This window comes from Myotis davidii, unplaced genomic scaffold (genome assembly GCF_000327345.1).
Source record: "Myotis davidii unplaced genomic scaffold, ASM32734v1 scaffold1671, whole genome shotgun sequence".
In the NCBI taxonomy this organism is placed as follows: Eukaryota; Metazoa; Chordata; class Mammalia; order Chiroptera; family Vespertilionidae; genus Myotis; species Myotis davidii.
In genome coordinates, this window is record NW_006285368.1 from 67,471 (window position 1) to 75,573 (window position 8,103).

General features: G+C 38.8%; 1 protein-coding gene across 1 annotated transcript in view; it reads right to left on the bottom strand.

Moving 5' to 3' along the window:
• LOC102754588 (mitochondrial intermediate peptidase) overlaps positions 1-8,103 on the bottom strand; it is a 92,099-nt gene that overhangs the window by 25,677 nt on the left and 58,319 nt on the right. The window lies entirely within an intron of this gene.

The window sequence follows — 8,103 nt, forward strand, 5'->3', positions numbered from 1 at the left end:
TATAGTTCCTAAGGCAATGGAAACTAAGGAGAAAATAAACAAATGGGACTACATAAAAAATAAAAAGCTTGTGCACAGCAAAAGAAACTATCAACAAAACAACAAGAAAGTCCACTGCATCGGAGAACATACTGCCAATGTTATCACTGAAAGGGTTTAATCTCCAAAATTTACAGGGAACTCACACAACTTAACAAAAGGAAGATAAAAGGCCAAGAGATACATGAAAACATGCTCAAAGTCACTAATCATTCGAGAGGGGCAAATCAAAACGACAATGAGGTATCATCTCACACCTGTCAGAATAGCTGTCTTCAACAAATCAACAAACAAATGCTGGCGAGGATGTAGAGAAAAAGGAACACTTTTGTATTGCTGGTGCAGCCGCTGTGAAAAACAGTATGTAGTTTCCTCAACAAATTAAAAATGGAACTCCCATTTGACCCAGTAACCCCACTTCTAGGAGTATATCCCAAGAAATCAGAAACACCCATCAGAAAGGATATATGCACCCCTATGTTCATAGCAGCACAATTTACAATAGCTAAGATTTGGAAACAGTTTAATGACCCATCAGCAGATGAGTGATAGAGTCAGAGGAAAAAAATATTTTAGAATATAATAGAAGTAATCCTGTTATTTGCAGATTTTTAATATTTCCTACAATTTTTGTGATATTAGTAAAGTTCTGGTAATATTATTTTATGTAAAATATTTTTTTCTTGAAATATTAATTTTTATTACATGTAATATTATTATATTTAAAAGTTTTTCTTGAAATATAAATTTTATTGAATGTAACATTATTATATTTAAAATAGTTTTTCTTGAAATAAAAAATAAAATGCAAAAAAAAAAAAAAAGAAAAGAAAAGATGAGAAATAATGGCTGAAAACTTCCCTAACTTGGGAAAGAAAACAGACAACTAAGTATAGGAAGCACAGAGTCCCAAACAAGATGAAGCCAAAAAGACCCACACCTAGGTTATAATTAAATTGTTAAAAGTTAAAAGATAAAGCTAGAACCTTAAAAGCAGCAACAGAAAAACCACATACAAGGGAATGCTCATAAAACTATCAGCTGACTTTTCAACAGAAACTTTGCAGGTCAGAAGGCAGTGTACAATACATTCAACATGATGAATACCAAGAATAATCTATCCAGCAAGGTTTATCCTTCAGAATTGAAGGAGACCCAAGATTTTCCCAGACAAGCAAAAGCTAAAGGAGTTCATCACCACTAAGGTGGCATTACCATAAATGTTAAAGGGAATTCTTTAAGTGGAAAAGAAAAGGGCAAAAGCAGAAACAAGAAAATAAATACAAGAGAAAAAAAAGTCTCATTAGCAAAGGCAAATATATAGTAAAGATAGACCAACCACTTATAAATTTAGTATGAAAACAAAATGAATATAAATACATACTTAAAATGTAAATTAACTAAGTGCTCCATTAAAAAAAATAGGGTGACTGAATGAATAAGAAAACAAGACCCTTATATATGCTGCCAACAGGAGACACTAGAAACACACAGACTGAAAGTAAAAGGATATAGAAGATATTTCATGAAAATGGTAACAAACAAAAAACCTGAGATTAGTAATGCTTATATCAGACAAAATAGGCTTTAAAACAAAGGCTATAACAAGAGACAAAGAAGGACCCAGCAATTCCACTTCTGAGCGCTTATCTGAAGAAAACAAAACACTAATTTGAATGCTATATGCACCCCTATATTCACTGAAGCATTATTTACAATTAGAGGCCCGATGCACAAAATTCATGCAAGAGTAGGCCTTCCTTCCCCCAGCTGCCAGCACCGGCTTCCCTCTGGCACCTGGGACCCAGGCTTCCCTCTGGCCACCAACAGGAACTTGGGACCCGGGCTTCCCTCCGGTTGCTGGCAGGCATCCGGGACCCAGGCTTCCCTCACAGCCCCAGCTTCGTCTGGAAGGTCATCCGGAAGGATGCCCAGTCTAATTAGTATATTATGCTTTTATTATTATAGATAGCCAAGCTTGGGAAGCAATCCAGGTATTCATCAATAGATGAATGGATAAAGAAGGAGTACACACACACACACACACACACACTCTGGAATATTACTCAGCCACGAAAAGAACAAACACATACTCTGAAATATTACTCAATCACTTACAACAACATGGATAGACCGAGAGGGTATTACGGTAAGTGAAACAAGTCAGAGAAAGACAAATACTCTGTCATTCCATTTATGTGTGAAATCTAAAAAACTAAATGAATGAACAACCAAAACAAACAGACTCATAGATATAAAATAACTGATAGTTGCCAGAGGATTGGGTAGTGGGGGTAAGGGCAGAGAAGGTGAAAGGCATTAAGAGGTACAAACTTATAAATAAGTCATGGGATGTAAAGTACAGCATAGGGAATAGAGTCAATATCCAAAATACCTTCGTAAGGTGACAGATGGATAGTGGACTTTTTGTGGTAATCACTGTAAGGTGTATAAATGTGAAATCCACTATGTTATACACCTGAAACAAATATAATATTGTATATCAAACATACTTTAACTAAAAAGAGCTTTCCATTCCAAAATAAAACTTAGACATGAGGAAAATAAACTAGATAACGACATAATTTAAATCTGTAACGCTCTGACTTTCTATTGCATCTATTATATCGATTACTAGAGACCCAGTGCATGAAATTCGTGCACTGGTAGGGTCCCTAGTGGCTGCCAGCTGCCCGTTGGGGCTTCCCTTCCCTTCCCCTGGCTGCTTGCTGCCACCGCTGACCAGGGCCTCTCTCCCTTTTCCCAGCCGGCCCGCCCCCTGGTCGAATTCCTGGAAGAACTCCAGTTGAGGGAACAATTTGCATACTATGCTTTTATTATGTAGGATAACACACACACACCCTGTCAGAGATGGACTGAAAAAGAAGCTATGGAGCCCTAACTGGTTTGGCTCAGTGGATAAAGCATCGGCCTGTGGACTGAAGGGTCCCAGGTTCGATTTCGGTCAAGGACATGTACCTTGGTTGCGGGCATATCCCCAGTAGGGGGTGTGCAGGAGGCAGCTGATCGATGTTTCTAAATCTCTATCCCTCTCCCTTTCTCTCTGTAAAAAATCAATACAATATATTAAAAAAAAAGAAGCTATGGGGCAGATAAGAAATATTTTGAAGTCAAATCATATTTTATTTCCCATATGGAGATTAAGTGACTTTCCCAAGTAACTTGTAATAAGTAAATGGCACAGTAACTATAAATTCAATACTGTTGCACCACATGACTACTTTCCTTCTCTGAGGAAGGAAATGCTATTCTAACCATTATTTTGTTGTCTTCAAATGGTGTTTAGGATGTTGAAAAGAGACAAACATAGGCTCTTTAAGAAAAGCTTCTGTTGCTGCAACTGTTTCGTGTAGGCTTTAACTGTGAATGCGGACAAACAGCAGGGTGAAAAGAAGTAGAGGGATGGTATGTTTTACGGGACTTCCTTAGATTGGGTTCTGGACACAAGCAGGCTCATCTGTCTGTGGGCATCAGGAAAGACCAAGGTACTTGGAACTAGTGATGACTCATTCTAAAAAAATCAAATAACCAAAAAGTTCACCTGTGTAGTATTTATTATTCAAAGATCAAAAATATTATATATTTGGTTTTGTTGACTATGTATCATTCAAAGAGCATAAGTACAATACATAAGTATTCTGACTCTAAGAGAAAGGTTGGAGTTAATTTGAAAACCTAAGTCTTAAGTAAGGAGATTAATACATTAGTCATTTGGTCAGGGAGATACAATATTTGAAGGTAGGTACAGTCATCCATTGGTATCCACAGGAGATTGGTTCCAGGAACCCCCACAGATACAAAATGAGGATGCTCAAGTGCTGTAGTTTGCTCTCCATACCCGTGGAGATGAAACCTGTGAATGCAGAGGGCTGACTGGATTCTATTTCTTTACCTTTTTGTACTTAATATAATTCTTTACATTGACCTCATAAGTAGTTAAATAAAATATATACAGCACCTATAAAATAAAAAAATAATACTAACTCAATGGTTTATGCTTTTATATCACAACTCTCAGTAATTTCACCAATCACTCCTAGGGATACCCTGGTGTTAAGACTGAGCAATCATCTATGACATTCCTATTGGGGGGACAGGCTGGATGCATCCAAGAAAATGAGAAGTGATGGCTGGTCTTGTTTTACAAATCCAAACCCATAAAGTGAGAGCAGGCATAATCTCTTTGAATGCTTCCCCATTCATCTTTGACATGCAACAAATCATGTGGATTAATGAGATGTGATAGAACAATATTAAGAAAAATATTAAGGTTTAAAAGCAGAACCACTCTATCTCTGGTTTGAAGCATGGTCTTATTTTTCTCCTGAGTGTATGAATTTTAGTTCTGAAAATATTTTTTAAAAAGTGCCCTGGCTGGTTTTCTTAGTGGTTAGAGCAGGGGTCCTCAAACTACGGCCCGCGGGCCACATGCGGCCTGTTGAAAACATTTATCGGGCCTACTGGGTGTTTTTGCTGCCGCTGCCAGTTGCTTAGCAGCCGACTTGTCCCAGGCCCGCAGTGCGCATGTGTGGAATGTGCGCTGCACTCTCTGACTCCCCTCGATTCCTCCTCTCAGTCTTGGGTGTGATAGGATGAGTCACAAGCTTGCCTGTACAGAGCCTGCTGCTGCCTGAGGACCGAGGTAAGAACAAATTAGGATTTATTTTTTTTTTGAAGTTAGGAGGTCTATTTTTTTTTATTTTCCAGTTATTAAGGCCTTTTTTTTGAAGTTTTGTTTTTTTACTTCAAAATAAGGTATGTGCAGTGTGCATAGGAATTTGTTCATAATTTTTTTTTAAACTATAGTCCGGCCCTCCAACGGTCTGAGGGACAGTGAACTGGCCCCCCATTTAAAAAGTTTGAGGACCCCTGGGTTAGAGCATCGGCCTGCAGACAGAAGGGTGATGGGTTCGATTTCCAGTCAAGGGCATGTACCTTGGTTGCAGGTTCCCCAGCCCTGTTGGGGTGCTTGTGGGAGGCAACCAATCAATGTGTCTCTTTCACGTTGATGTTTCTCCCTCTCTCTCTCTTCCTCTCCTCCCTCCCTCCACTGTTTCTAGAAATCAATGGAGGAAATATCCTTGGGCGAGGATTAAAAATATATATATATATACATTAAATTTCTTAACACAAAAATGTTTCATATAAAGAACAAAATTTTTAGAGATCTTTCTTACAACATTCTTAGAAGCAGAGTAGAAAAATACACCACCCAAAAGACAAACACTGAAAAAGATTCCATTTTTTTCTGTTGATGGAACCACATGTAAGCATTGGGATCCTGGTTTCAAAAAGCATAAGATAAGCACTGCTATTGAGATAATATAACTAACAAAACATCTGTATGAGAAAGCAATCCTGAAGCATCTCATCTGATCACAAATCTCAGTGGGATGTCTACATAGGACCAAAACTACCAGCTAAAAAGTACACAATTTACACTACTTGTTTACAATTACGAGTCAATGAATTTCACTTTCACACCAGTCCATACAGACCCTTAACTATGTGTTTTGTTCCACAAACATGTGAAGCAGCACAGACTAATAACGAGCCTGGTCTCTACTGCCAGAAGTCACGGGTTCAAATCCTGGGTCTTCCACCCACTGCCTCATCACTTAGACTGGGAGCAGGCCTGTTTCATCAGCTGTAAAATGGGGATAATGATAATTCCTACCTCATAGAATTTCTAGAAGAGTAATTAGTACATGGAAAACATTGAAAACAGTTCCTGGATACAGCAGAGTTCAATTCGGGTCAAGTGGAAAACTGAGATGGCATCAGCATGCCTTCATTATCTTGAGAGGTCAACTCCCAGGCCACTAGTGGAAAACCAAAATGTTCCTGGCAAAGGACAGCTGTGCTGTGCTACATAACACCGTAGGATCTCTGTTTTATACATTTGCTGTGGTGTTGGGCAGATCATGCCTGCGTGAACACACTTTCCTGGGTAAACAGAATTCTCGAGAGTTCCGTAAGAGCTGGGTTATTTGTCTAGGACCAGGTTGACTTTCACTACTTCATCTTCAGTACTTATCTAGCACCTGGCACATAATCAGCTCTCAACAAATACCTGGTTTTCTTAATGAATAGCTGAAGGAAAGGATCTGGAGCTCTGCAAAAGCAACAGGCATTTGACTAAACAGATCTAGGCAAGAAAACACTTATGTCAGACCCATTAATATTACTACCCACTCAATTATTACAATGAAAAAAATATTTCCCTAATACTGGAAGTTATTTCCTAACTGCCATTTTTATCAGATAGTCAGAGGGATCAGCTGCAAATATAACTGTCAATATATTGAAAGTATCCAATAACATTCAGATCTTCCTTGAAACATTTGTGAGAACATTATATAAAAAATCATGATGGTTACTTCCATTTACAATAATTTTCAGTGAAAATACTGAAATTTAAAAATTAGCAAAAATAGGAAATAGGAAAACAAACATGCCTTAGAGAATGGTTAAGTTCTAATTTTTCAACTTGAAAAAAGTCCAACCTGATGCCTTGCATTTCTAGCTTACAGAGAAAGAAATAAAAAAATAAGAAATAAATGAGTTCTGTTGGCTAAAGAAGTACTTTGTGATCTATTAAACTATAAAGGTAAACTTTCTGAGAACTGATGGAAAATTTATAAATTTATGACAAATTTAACAATTTCCTATTAGGATGTTAGTAACATTTTGAAAGCTAATGCCTGAAAATTTATCCTATCACCTAAATAAAACACAGTAATTAAAAATTAATTTGTTATTTGGGATACAATGAAATAGAAATAAACATTAGAACAGAAATATAATAAAATTAATTTGTTCTTTGGGATACAATGAAATAGATTCTCAGAAAGAATAAATAGCTGGAACATCATCTCTTTAAAAAATACACAGAAAATATGCAACAGCTATTATAGACTAGAGGCCCAGTGCACGAATTCGTGCATGGGTGGGGTCCAGCTGACCCGCCCCAATCGGGACCAATCAGGGTGGGCTAGACAGGGGGAGGGGCTGCGGGTGGTTGGCTGGCTGGCCCCACCCCTGATTGGGTAGAGGGGGCCGATCGCGGAAGGGGCTGGCCGGAGGTAGGGGCTGCAGGTGGTTGGCCGACTGGCCCTGTCCCCTGGTCGAACTCCTGGTTGAGGGGACAATTTGCATATTAGCCTTTTATTATATAGGACTAGTGGCCTGGTGCATGGATTCATGCACATTGAAAGGAAATTAGAAGAAATATTTTAATATCACTATTCGCCCTTTATCTATAATAGAACTGTCAACCAAATTCACGATTGACAATGACAGATCGAAACACATGAGTGCGATTGGCACCAGCGAGAGCTTTATATGTATCACACATGCGTGAGTCAACGTTTAGCTTTTTATAGCCAGTGTGCGTTGGACATATGGCCAGTCACTTAGCCTTTTATATATATACTAGAGGCCGGGTGCACAAAAATTTGTGCCCTCGAGGGTAAAATATTTAACTGCAGTAAGTGTTTGACTGTATTCTGTGCAGTGAGAAAACCTGAAGTCATTTTCAAGGTCCACCATTTCTTATTTCTTTTCAGTCGGGTCAAGTTTCTAAGCTTTCTAAATCTCCGTTTTCTGGCTAATGAAAAGAAAATAGGATTCCACGAGTCTCCTATCTACCTACTCTAGGATTTCTGTGAAGATGAAATGAGATGAGGCACGGGAAAACGCTTCATAGACATTTGGTTAAAATGTAAAATGTTTCCACTTGGCTATAAAGCAAGTTGTATTCCTCGGTTGAAGAAACTGCAAGGAGGCTAGTTGCTAGGGAGAGGAAGCTGGGCTCGGCTGTGGGCCACATTTTGGGCCATGGGTTCTCGGCAGTGTTGGCTGTGAATTGGTGGGCTGTCACTCCAAGGTGGTGGCGGGGCCTGTGTCCCACTTGGGGGAAGCAGAGTGTTGCTTTGTGGGCACCAGGTCCACGGTGCCATTTCTTTGTAAATGGCCAGTGCATGTCATGGCAGCTCCTGTGTTGAGTATCTGCCCCCTGGTGGTCAGTGTGCATCATAGCGA